The sequence below is a fragment of the Cryptomeria japonica genome, chromosome 5 (assembly GCF_030272615.1).
Source record: "Cryptomeria japonica chromosome 5, Sugi_1.0, whole genome shotgun sequence".
NCBI lineage: Eukaryota > Viridiplantae > Streptophyta > Pinopsida > Cupressales > Cupressaceae > Cryptomeria > Cryptomeria japonica.
The window spans coordinates 845,210,101-845,222,978 of NC_081409.1; the positions used below are offsets into that span (position 1 = coordinate 845,210,101).

A 12,878-nucleotide genomic window follows, 5' to 3' on the forward strand; every position below is an offset into this window, starting at 1 on the left:
AAATAGGTGTGTAAGGAATTTCGCTCTGGACCCTTTGGAAGGGTCAGGAGCGAAATTCACCCTCCTGGACAAAATCCTCACTCTTGAACACTTCAAACATTCTCAAAGGCAAAAAACATGTCCAATCTCCCTTTCATCATGTCTTGAATGTCAAAATTTGGTCAAACAAGGAAGGGAATGAGGTCTAGGAAGATTTTCGCTCTGGACCCTTTGGAAGGGTCAAGAGCGAAAATCTTAGTTTAGGCTTGATCACTCACTTTTCCAACTTCAAACTACCTCAAGAAGCAAACTTAGATCATTTTCCACCTAAGGAACAAGGATTGGATCCTAAACAAGGTGGCAAAAGAGGTTTATAGTGAATTTCACTCTGGACCCTTTGGAAGGGTCAGGAGCGAAATTCATCTTCTTGGCTAAAATCCTTCATCTCCTCCACCTCAAGTTGCTCTCTAAGGCTTAGAACAAGGCAAAATACTTCCATACATGCCTTAGGACTCAAAACTTGGCCTTGATAAGTGAGAAATTGAGGTTTAATGGGATTTTCGCTCTGGACCCTTTGGAAGGGTCAGGAGCGAAAATCATATCCTTGGCTAGTTTCTCACCTAGGTTCACTTCATTCTCCTCCAAACTTGATCAAATCAACTTCTTCCTTTTACTATCAAGATAATCCATCACCTAACTGGGTCTAGGCAGGGTCAAACTAGGTTTTTAGGGAGGGCAAAATGGAGGATTTCGCTCTAGACCCTTTGGAAGGGTCAGGAGCGAAATTCTCCTCCCAGGTTGATTTTCATCATTTCAAAGTCTTAAACCTCTTCCTCAAGGCAAACATGTGCCCAAGGCCCCCAAACCATGCTTTAGAAGTTACAAATTTGGTCATGCCAAAGAGCAGAATAGAGGAAATATGAATTTCGCTCTGGACCCTTTGGAAGGGTCAGGAGCGAAATTCCTCTTTGTAGGCTTAATTCACCTCCAAACTGATTTGACTTTGACTTAGACTTGATCCTAGATCCATTTCCTTCTATATCCTTGCCAAATTTGCTCAACCACTCTCTGACTTCCTCGGACTCAAACGGGACACCACTAGCAAAAACTAAGCCTAAGGAAGACCTTGAAGGAAACCCTAATTCGGAGCATCCACTGACTCATCCTATCTCAAGCAAAGCCTGCTATCCAGCGATCCCCCTGATAGCACTCAAAATGCAAAGGCTAATAGACAAAACCCTAAGAAGCAAAAAGCAGGGGTCCCCATTTGCAATGGGGTGATGTGTGAATACGTCACAACAACTACCTAGCAATTTGTAATTTTTTTAATATTTTTTAATTCGATAATATCTTTGTGGATTATTTCATGGAGAATTTTCATGTGTATTGTGTGTATTGTGGAATTTTTTCATGAAATAGTAATGTAATTCCAAACTTTTTTCAATTTGGACTTCATCTTTCTTGTCAAAATCATCTCTTCAGTGCAACAAGTGATTTCATAAATTTTTATAAATCTAAAAATTATTTTTTTATTACATATATACACACAAACACACACATGTATAATTATGCTTATGTATGTATATGTATACATGTGTGTGTGTGTATATTTATGTATATATGTAATATGTATACATATATATGTAATTGTGTATGTATATATACATATATATGTACACATGCATATATATACATATGTATACATGTATATATACATATATCTATGTATGTATATATACACATACACTACATATAAATATATCTATATGTGTATATATACATACATATATATACATATGCATATACATACATGCATACATACATACATACATAAACACACACACATATATATAACTAGCAATTGCACCTTGGTGTGCAATGGGTATGCCGAAGAGGTGTGGAAGGTCAATTAGAGAAAATTTGGTCTATTTTTTACATAAATTTGTGTAATACACGAGATCAATTGGTAGGCCATGACATTGTTTGTGCAACAAAAGTCTCAATGGAGAAGTGATAACTTAAAATCAACTATGCATCCACTTCAAAGGATCCAATCATAACTAAAACAAAACCTTTGAATGGAGAAGATAATCAAGTTCCATTACAAACAGGCTCATGTTATGTTTCCAATAAGGTGAGAGCGAGAGAAAGGTTGATATAGGGCTAGAAAGAGGGATGTATAGAGAGGGAAGAGTGAGAAAGAGATGAGTAAAGAGTTACAAATTGAGATAGAGAAGAATATAGAGATAGTTGAAGATAGAAGGATATTTAGATAGAGATGGGAAGTGATATATTGAGATAGAGAGAGATAACTAGATAGAGATAGAGGGATAGATGAAGAAGTGATATGGAGAGATAGATATAGAGAGGAAAAGAGATATCAATATAGAGGTCCAAAGAGAGGGAGGAGAGAGGGAGAGAGATGATGGATAGAGGGAGGCATGTCTAGAGATATAGGGGAGAATGGAAGATGGGGGTAGAGATCAATATAGAGTGAGAGAGGAAGAGGGAAAAAATAGATAGAGAGAGGTAGAGGGTGAGATAAAGATAGATAGGGGATAGAGAGGGAGAGACAGAGAGATCTATAAAGGAAGAGGGAGAGAGATATATATATAGATGCTGAGATAGAGTTCAAGAGATAGACAAATAGAGATGAAGAAAGGGTGAGAGAAATAGGGGGAGATAGAGGGAGAGATAGACATATATTGGAAGAGAAAGAGACAGAGAAAGAGATATACAGGAAGAAAAAGGGACAGAGGTAGAGATAAAGAGATAGATAGGGGAAAAGGGAGCGAATGAGGGAGGGAGAGATAGGGAGAAATAGAGAGGGTAAGATAATACATGCATACATACATACATATATATATATATATAGAGAGAGAGAGAGAGGAGGGGGGGGGAGGGGGGAAGGGTAGCAAGAGTGAGAGAAAGGAGGTGACAAGACAAGTAATAGAGAGAAAGGTTTAGACTTAAAAGGAAGGGAGATAGATAGAAAAGGGGAACTATACAAAGATAGAGATAGGGAAGGATAAACAGGGAATGTGTGTGTGAGTGAAAGAGTTATGGAGATAGATATTAAGAGGGAGGAAGATATATAGATACATAGAGGCGAGGGGGGGAGGGTATAGAAGTAGACATATGTGCATGCATATATATTAACATGTGTATAAACAAGGATGTATGTATACTTATGTGTATATGCATATAAATACACAATATATACATATATATTCACATGCATTTATACACATATACAAGTGTATAAAGGTAAATCTAAACATGTATGTGTGTATAGTTGTGTGTAAAGGTATATGCATATGCTTATCAGAATATACATATACACATCAGAATACATACATACATTCACATGCATATACAAAGACAGACATCCGGACATTCCCCGTACTCACAAACATATTTATACACATGCATGTATATGCATATAAGTAAACACATACAAACATGCATGTGTATATATTTGTGTGTGTAAGTATGTATATTCATGCTTATAAGCATATAAATAACACATCAAGATACATGCATATACCCACGTGCATATATAAATATGCACAACCCACACAAAGACTCAAACATATTTGCTCACAAGCATCTTAGTTATAAAACATTTTTCAGATCTGCACTACTTCATCTGCACAGTACGAGCACAAGTAGGATGGAGAATCATACGTTTATTATTATCTTCTTTGTTGGATTTAGATGGGAGTGGAAGCCCAAAGACCAAGGTTCAAAATCTCATAGACAAGCCCTTCTATGTGCAACTAGCATTGACCGATTGATGCATTTCTCACCGTTTGGCAATGGAGTAGATACATCATTCTCTTTTGAAATAAATCAGCTCCGCTAATTTGCATTTTGCAGATTATTTAAGATCTTAAGGTGCAGAGCATGGCCTCTTTTAAAATAAAAGGAAGGTTTTTCTCAACTACTACTCAAGGTCAATGCAAATTAGGTTGGAAATAAAAATCATTATACATAACTGCATGTGAAAGGCCATGCTGATTAGGTAACCAGCATAAACAAGTGCTTAAGTTTGTGGCCTGTCGTGCCCTCTAAATGAGTCTGTAGAAACTTGAAAGGTAACTTTTAAAATGGTTCAGTGGAGTAAATGTTTGTTGTGCAGTAGCATCTATTTTTCATAGGACCTTTAGATTTAAAACCTAACATTGTAATGGTATTCTTGATATGTCTACATGTTACTATTGTTAATTGGTTACCCTCTTGGCAAGCATAGGGAATCATGAATATTGCAATTTTGGCCCATATTCTATTAGCATGTAATATTGTGGTAAGTATACTTGTTTTTCAAATTTTGTACACTTCTATCATATCAGAGTATTATATTACTTCTAGGAATTATGCTTCTATTGTGTACTCTTGTATTGAATTTCTCATTTTTCTATTTCTATGTTTTAAACAACACAATAAAAATAGACAATTTTTAATTAAACCTATCAATTGGTGCATCACCTAACTAGCAAGAAACTGACAAATTATTATATCCTACTTTATGGAGAAGAGAAGCAAAGAGGCATGTACAAAAAGAGAGAAATAAACATAAACAATACAATTTAACAATAGTGTAAGGGAATAAAATTCTTCTCACATCAATTTTAAATCTAGGCTATAGTGTAAATTCAAACAATAAGCATAAAACTGACCTAGAATTAATTAGAGGAATTGAGCTAATACATTAATAATAAATAGGAGGATATGTGCCCTTAGATTTGGGAACACCAATGTATGTGCATATATATGGTTATAAGCACATAAGTATACACATCAAAATACATACACATATCCACATATATCAAAATATTAAAAAGAAAAATTGGTTCATTGCCTTAGTGAGGTCTAAATTGACCTCACCTGAAATCAATAGTGACTCCATCCTCCTTTTACAACAACTTGTGTACATCAGCCTTCCTCTTTGCTTCAAAAGTTCAAACTATGTTTTCCTACAATGCATTGCAACAACAATTGTTTGCACAATATAAATAAATCGATGATAGCAATTATATTAATTGAATTGACTTCTAAGTTTTATCTTAACTCTTCTTATTTCTTTAATTGACTCCAAAGTCTTCTCTCCACACCATTTTTATGGAATGGATAACTAGACAATACATATCTTATCAATATTTGTAAAACCACATTCTAGAGAAAACTACATTTCTTCAAAAATGTTGTGTATAAACATGCATGTATGTATATTTATGTGGATATGCATAAACTATACACATAACGTTGAACAAGTATTTTTATAATATGTGTACGTTCATAGATATGTTTATGCATATGTATTTAGAAACATATATAACCTATTAACCATAAATATATACGTATACAAATATTGACATGCATAAAATAAATAAAAATAGAGAACACATGATATATCAACAATTTTTTTATATTTTTATATGATGCTTATAAAGATTAAAATAAAATACAAATTCAAAAACCTTTGAAAAGCATGGTCCATTGCCTTAATGAGGAGCAAATTGATCTCACCTGAATTCAATGGTGACTTTGTCCTCCTCTTACACAAACTTCATCCTCCTCTCCTACAATTTGTGTACATCAACTTTTCCCTTTGCTTTAAACTGTCTTTTCCTACAATGCATCATAAAGACACTTGGTTACACAAGATAAATGACTCAATGGTAGTGATAATATTTCTAAGGACCTAATGACCCCTACAATAGATGGTGACCAATATTACTTGAATTAGCAACAAGTCTTATCTCCACAATTTCCATATAATGAGTAACTAGACTATATCTTACCAATAATTGTACGATCACATTGCAAAGAAAACTATTCCTTCAGAAATGCGGCATGGATACACACCTTTAAAAAATGACAAAAAAAAGTGCTGAAGCCGGCATAATAAACTTATTTAAAGTCATTTAATGTGGAATATCTATGGCAATGAACATAAATGTATGGTTTTTAGTGCTGCTTTAAGAAAGTCCTTTGTTATTTCTCCTCCCTCTTTAATGCATCCAGATTACTTAGTTTTAAAATTATACAGTTCAAAGTGCAGATTCTATATGGATGTTTTTCTTACTTTTTGAAACAGGAAATATAAAATTTGAAGGAAGAAACAAAGGATAATTGTTAGATTCTTTTTTATCTTACCTTCTCTTAGATATTAGCTCTTCGTTGATTTTATTATCATTTTTATATGTTATAAAGTTCTGATTGTAGGTCTTTTAATTTGTAGAAAAGAGAATTAAAAAGGTGTTGTATGAGCAACATGAAATACAAGCATAAGGCAAATGGCTCTTTGAACTTACACATACACTAGTCACATTTTCCATATTGAGAAATATATAGAAATCTCTTCATTTGCACTCTATTCCTAGCCTTTCAATTCATGATGCTGTGCCTGTTCTGTGTATAATACTGAAGAATAAGATCCATTGTATTCTTTTACTGTAGTTAACACAGATCTTGAAATAGTTAAACAGTTATAATCCATTACAAATAGAAGTTGGTGATATAAATATCAACCACACTCCATAACTTATTTTCAGCACACAATAATCAAAAAGTTCAAAACACAGATATGACATGAGGAAGCACCATGTTTGACTATTTCTTTCCCAAAGATACGTACAATACTGAAAAATAAGATCCCATGTATTCCTTTTACAGTATTTAACACAGATCCCCAAGTTAATAAGAAGTTAGTTCCCCATCTTTCCTTCATTTATTCTTGTCCAAATAATAGTTAACATCATTGCTTATACTTGGATCAATTAAGTGGATGCCTTCTCCATATAGAACCAATACCGCACTTAAATATTTGGTGTCGTATAGGGAGTGCTGAAAATAGTTGAAAATCTTTCTTAGGAAGTTGCTTGCCTTAATTGATATTGAAGTGGCATTCCTACACAATTCATCGGTTGCTTCCAAATTTTGTTCAATCACTGATTTTTCTTAATTAACACTTAGAATTTATGCCTACAGTTTGACTAACACCTGGGATCTCATAGAAATCAGTACTTCCTTTGAAAAAAACTGAAGCAACATTCTTTCATTAGTCATCAACTATTTGCACAATTGTTTATAATGAGCAACTTCATATCATTGATGTCATTTGTATGGATGCACAATGATGTTTTCATGCCAAAACCACAAAACCATAGAGCAGAATTATTACGCTCAATTTAAAACATATCATTCTTTACAATCTGCTAGTGGTTAATAGCATGGCCAAAAATATTTGAATATTTTGAATATTATAACTGGTTTCGTCCTGGTAATTCAGCAGAGTGGATAAATGTTTAACTTATTTTCAAAGTTTAGCAAAACATCTTCTATCATGGTGGGAATCCATTTTACAGTACTTTCTAGTTTGCGCGGCTGCCTTAACAGCTTACCAGACAGTTCTTAATGTCATCTCTTTGTCTGAAATCTGTGCATTTGCTGATTTGAATGGTCTATACTTGTGGTGCTGTGGAAATTGTGTGGCTTATTTTCTCTAATTAGGAGCTTTCATGTGTGATTTGGTGATTGTATTTCGCTGGTTGAGATTGTGTTTTGACAGGATATAAAAACATTTTGCGGGCATTGTAAATTTAAGCCCCCCACCTCACTTAGGCTGAAAAATGGAACCCAGAGCAGCCACTGTTCCTAATTTTGGGGCAAGCTAGAATTTGAAATGCATTTTTTTTTTCTTGAAATTATACGAGACCACATGCGCTAATCTAAAGAGTTGTAACCCCAGCGTGGGATCTGTTGTGACCTAATTCACACATCACCCTATTTTCGCTTTTTAGGTTTTGTCCTAGCTCTGCATTTTCATAAATCTTCATTTTGAAAGAGTTAAGAGTTAGAGTTTTGAGGTCATTCCGGACCAGATTGAGAATTTATGCTCAGAATTTAATTTGAGTGTTGTCAAAGTGTTAAGAAGGTCTGAAGGACGAAGATCGCAATTGCTTTAAGTCATTTTTGACAACCTGCTATTTTTAGAAATTTTTTGCTTTTTCTACTTTTTTGAAACTAGCATCTAGGTTTTGTTCTTTGAGCTATTTTATTACTACCCATTTTGTCGGAATTTGAAAATCTCGCCTCTAGATGTAAAAAGCAGGTCTTCAAAAATTTTGCTTTTTTTTGAGATTAGGGTTTTGTTCTTTAGGTCATTTTGATCCTACACGTCTTTATATTCAAAAAATTTTGCTTCTAAGTGTTGATGGATAGCGTCGGTCGGATCCTCAAAGCTGACTTTACCATCAAATGTGTGAAGGACCTTTTCGATCTTACACATTTAATCAAAGACAATATATTGCCAACCTTTATATTGAAACGGTTTGTTAATAAAATATAACTAATATATAATCCCGCCATCTTTTGTGAAAAGTCAGGTTAATTGATGTCTATTAAAAGAGGCATGTTGGTTGGTGAAAAGCCGACCCTTGGTGGAAGATGTGTTGCTTGGAATAGAACCGACCCTTGGAGAAAGACGTGTTGCTTGGAATAGAAGACGTATGTATATATACATAGTTCGGTTCCCTCTCTCCATGATACATTGAAAGAATATCTACAGCAGTTCGAAGAAGAATATACACAGCACATTAATCAAACTCAAATCGGATCACCCTCCTTCACCTTGCACTCAGACTTAGGCGATTTCTTTATCTTCATCAAGGCAGTAGATACAAAGTATAAATCGACACTATTGTTATAACAGATCGGCCTTGTTAGGGGCTTTATAACTGGCTATGTGTTGACCATATTGTAATCAATTTCTCCAATATATATGAGATTTTATAGCTGGGTTTTTCTCCCTCATGTTGGAGGGTTTCCCAAGGGTATATGCTATGCAAACTTGATTGAATTATCTTCTATCTGCATTCTCCTAATATGATCATTAAATTTAACACTAGGTATAAAAAGAAAGGGTTTGAAAAAATTTGTTTTTTTCAAGATTAGGGTTTCAATCCTCATGCCAAATTATTCCTACCCATGTTCTCAGATTTTGAAAATTGTCTTTAAGGGTAAAAAGCAGAATGCAAACCCTAATTAGGATTTTGTTACAAAAGATCAGCCATTTTATCAATACCCATGTTCTCTAATTTCAAAAATGAGGTTTCTAAGTGCAAAAAGCAAGGTAGAAACCCTAATAGGGTTTCTGTTCAGATGAACCAACAAGGTATCAGCATGGCATGAACACTGTTGAAGGGTTCGAATATGGCACATTGAAAATTTTGCCTAAGTTGGACAAGTAAAAATGGTAGACGTTCAGACAAGTTCAACAAGGCTCAAGTGTAGAATGGCAGACGATCAGTTAAAATGTGGAAGAAGTTTGAGCAGGATCAATTTAAAAATTGTCCAAGAAAAATTATCAAACAAGTGTTAAACTCCTGCCAAGAGTTAACTATCCCATGGCAAGAGTTATCAACTCCTGCCTAAGGTTAAGCTTATTCATGCACCAAAAATGTCTGCCTCATGTCCAAGCTCAAATTGTTCGAAAGATGGCAAACCTACCGAAGGTTAACTAACTCATGGCAAACCTACCGAAGGTTAACTAACTCATGGCAAAAGTTAACAAACCCCTGCTCAAGGTTAAACAAACAAGAAACCAGGAAGTAAAAATGGCTAAGTATGTGCAATTTTTTACCATGTCCAACACTTTCAAAGTCTGCCTTAAAATTATGGCATGAAATAAAGATGGCAAAGATTTGTCCAAGGCATAAACAAACATGTCAAGGAATTTTCAAAGTCCGCATTGTCCATCATACGTTCAAAATACGCATAGGCAAGAAAAAAAAATGGCACAAGCAAATAAAATATGTGCAAGTAATTTCGAAACATGGCACAAGAAAGATGTGCAAAGTTCGCTAAAGCTTGAAGAAGAATGTAGGGTCCACTTAGGTGAAGTGGAAGATGACATGGCATTCCAAGGAGTTGAAGATAGCAAGTGTGATGACTCGACAATTAAAGTGAATTAAAAATACATGTCAAGATCATATTCTAGAAAGAAAATAAACTTCTAGAATAAAGCAATTAAAACTTGCTAAAATATAATGCAAGCTTCAAAGAGAAATTCGAACTTCTAGAAGAAAGCATTAAAACTTCCTAAATTTATTTCCTTGTGTGACAAGCAAGAGGATAAGATAAAGCTTTCTAGAAGTCTCCAAGAAAATTATAAAACAAGGTTTTATTTCATTTAAAACTTCATTATTTGCCAAGTAACGAAATTCGAACTTCTAGAATAAGGCAAAGGGTTTCAATTTCCTAAAGATAGAATAAAACACAGCTTCTAGAATTCACTCAATTAGAAGCAAAGCAATTTAAAACATTAAAATAAGAAATAAAGCTTCTAGAAATTGTTAAGAAGCTATAAAGACATGATGCCCATTCATTAATGCTTTGTTTGCCAAGGAGAAGTTTGTATAGCAAAGAAGGAAGTATCAAAACTCTATCAAAACTCGCCAAAGTTGAGAGAAGCTAGTAGCTTCAATGCATGATCAGATTATCCAACTTCAGAATTTGCCATGAGAATGAGAAATCAAGCATGTCTACTTATCAGATTCATGCCAAAATCTAATCATATTATCAGATTACCTTTGCATAAGTAAAGCAAATTCAAGAATTTGAAGAAAAATTTGACTTCTTCAGAGGAAGCAGCTCCAAAATCCAATTAGATTATCCAATTTTCAGAAGAATTTGGATGAGAAATAAAAGCAAGACCAAGGGTTTGAAAGAGGTATTCAAGAAGTGCAGTGTATCCTCCAAATTCGCCATTAACAGCAGATTGAAGGTTTGATGATAAGACAATAAAGCTCTTTATTTCTTATCATATTCAGAAAGATTCACCATTGTTCATCCCTGAATCTGCTTAAGGAGAGAAAGATCAATAAAATCTGCACATGGCCTTTTTTAAAAAGTCTTCCAAATCTGCACTTCACCTTGTCCAAAAGATTATCAAATCTGTTTTTTATGAGAAAACAAGACAAATTGGAGGAAGATACATATCAAGAACTCATCCAAAATCATTCAAGACAGCAAATTGAAAGTGGACTTGCCTAAGGAAGAATAAAATAGAAAGTAATTTGAATTCACATTGTCCAACTGCTGCTATCATGATCAGCAAGGAAATTTTTAAACATCTCCAAACCCTCTTTGGAGGTGAAAGATTGTTCGAATCTGATATACATGTGATAACCTTCCAAGTTTGAAATAAATCATGAATTGAAATCTGTCCAAAGATGTGGAAAGTCTGCCCTTCCATATCCAAGGAAGAAAGCCTTCCAAAAAATTCGCTGAGGAATAAGACATGTCCAAAGAACCCAAGCACAAAATTTGTCCAATAAATTGAGAACTTTGCCCTGTCAAGAGAAAGACATACAAGCATGAAAACTTTTCCATAAGAATCTGACATCATCCATGTCCACCTAGGGTGGTGACAAATAAAGCATCACATGAAGATGGAATAAACTTTGCCAAAATGATGTGACAGAAAGACAAATTGTCTGATTCATCCTGAAATTCACAATGAACAGCAAACACAACTCCCAAAATTCAATAAGTATAAGAAGAATAGTTCATGACAAAAGAGATGCATGATTGTCCAACTTCAGCAAGACATGATGGATGAAGATTCACCTAAGGATGATTGTCCAAAAGGTCTTCCAAGAATTGAGACAAGAAGACATGTAATTGTCCGAACTTTCAAACCCTAAGGCATGAAGAAATTGTACAAACCCTTGCAAGTTTGTCAAACACAAGTTCAAATCCATTCCAATTAACCAAGCATAAATGGAACATGTGAAGATACCTAACTAGAGACCTGAAATTGGAGGACAAATTTGCCATGCCAGGAGGATAAGACACTGATCACAATTCACATGAAATTAGACCAGCAAGTTGGAAGAAATTTTCAAAATTCAAAATTTCTAGAAAGTTGAAGAAGATTCTTGGATAAAATTGAATTTTTGAGAGAAGAAATAAAACTTTCCATTTTGGAAAGATTAAAACAAACAAAAAACACAAAAAAACAAAAAAACAAAAAATTTAAATAATAAAACAAAATAAAACTTCTAAGTTTAGGAATCAAAAATTCTATATATATTCTCAAACCATTCACTTCATAATTCATTAGTCAAGTTGAGAATTTTCGAGAGCTCTGAAGAGAAGTTTTCTCTTAAAGTTTTGAAGAATTGTCCAGAAGTTAAAATTTCTCAATGTTAGAGATCAAGAAATCAAGAACTTACTCTGATTTTAGGACAGATTTTCAGAATCAGAGGTAAATTTCAGTCATAAAGAGGGTTCAAAACCTCAATTTGACTGAACTTCCACACCCTTCTGTCTTAATTTTTATCAATTTCTTGGCCAAACCCTTCACTTTCAATCTGTATTTTTTCAAAAAATTTAACCCTTTTTCAGGCTGAAGGTGAAAATTTTAGGAAGGAGAATTAAAAATCAGAATTAAATTCTAGAAATAATAAGTTTCATGTGTTTCGCAGATAGCAATGAAGTTCGCCAGCAAGGGAGTGCAGCGGGAATCTAAAATCAAATCCAAATGGAAGAATATCACCGACACAAATCTCGGGCATGTTGATATGGAAGAGTTCAAGAGAAGGATGTATAGCTATGATGGACACATTCCTACAACGATTGCTCGCAAGATGATGCAAAATGGAATTGTCCAGGCAGTTGGGTTTCCACCAGCCAAGGAAAGTATTGAATTAATAGTCGAATGTGCTTTGCACTATAAAGCACAGTCGAGAGAAATTATTGCACTACATGGAAGAGTCCTGGCTGATCTTTTAGAACTGTCCATCCAAGAGACCTTTGGCATATCAAAGCACAGTAAAACCACCTATAAAACTAAGGAGCAGGCCCAAAGAGTCTATAACAATCAGTCGAAA

General features: G+C 34.3%; 1 protein-coding gene across 20 annotated transcripts in view; it reads right to left on the reverse strand.

Moving 5' to 3' along the window:
- LOC131062725 (uncharacterized) overlaps positions 1 to 12,878 on the reverse strand; it is a 104,236-nt gene that overhangs the window by 26,968 nt on the left and 64,390 nt on the right. For all 20 annotated transcript variants that reach the window (XR_009372768.1, XR_009372766.1, XR_009372761.1 and 17 more), the window contains 2 exons: positions 5,509 to 5,610; positions 4,867 to 4,955 (listed from right to left, as the gene is read on the reverse strand). The gene's annotated coding sequence lies outside the window, so the exon portion shown is untranslated. The remainder of the gene's footprint in view (positions 1 to 4,866; positions 4,956 to 5,508; positions 5,611 to 12,878) is intronic.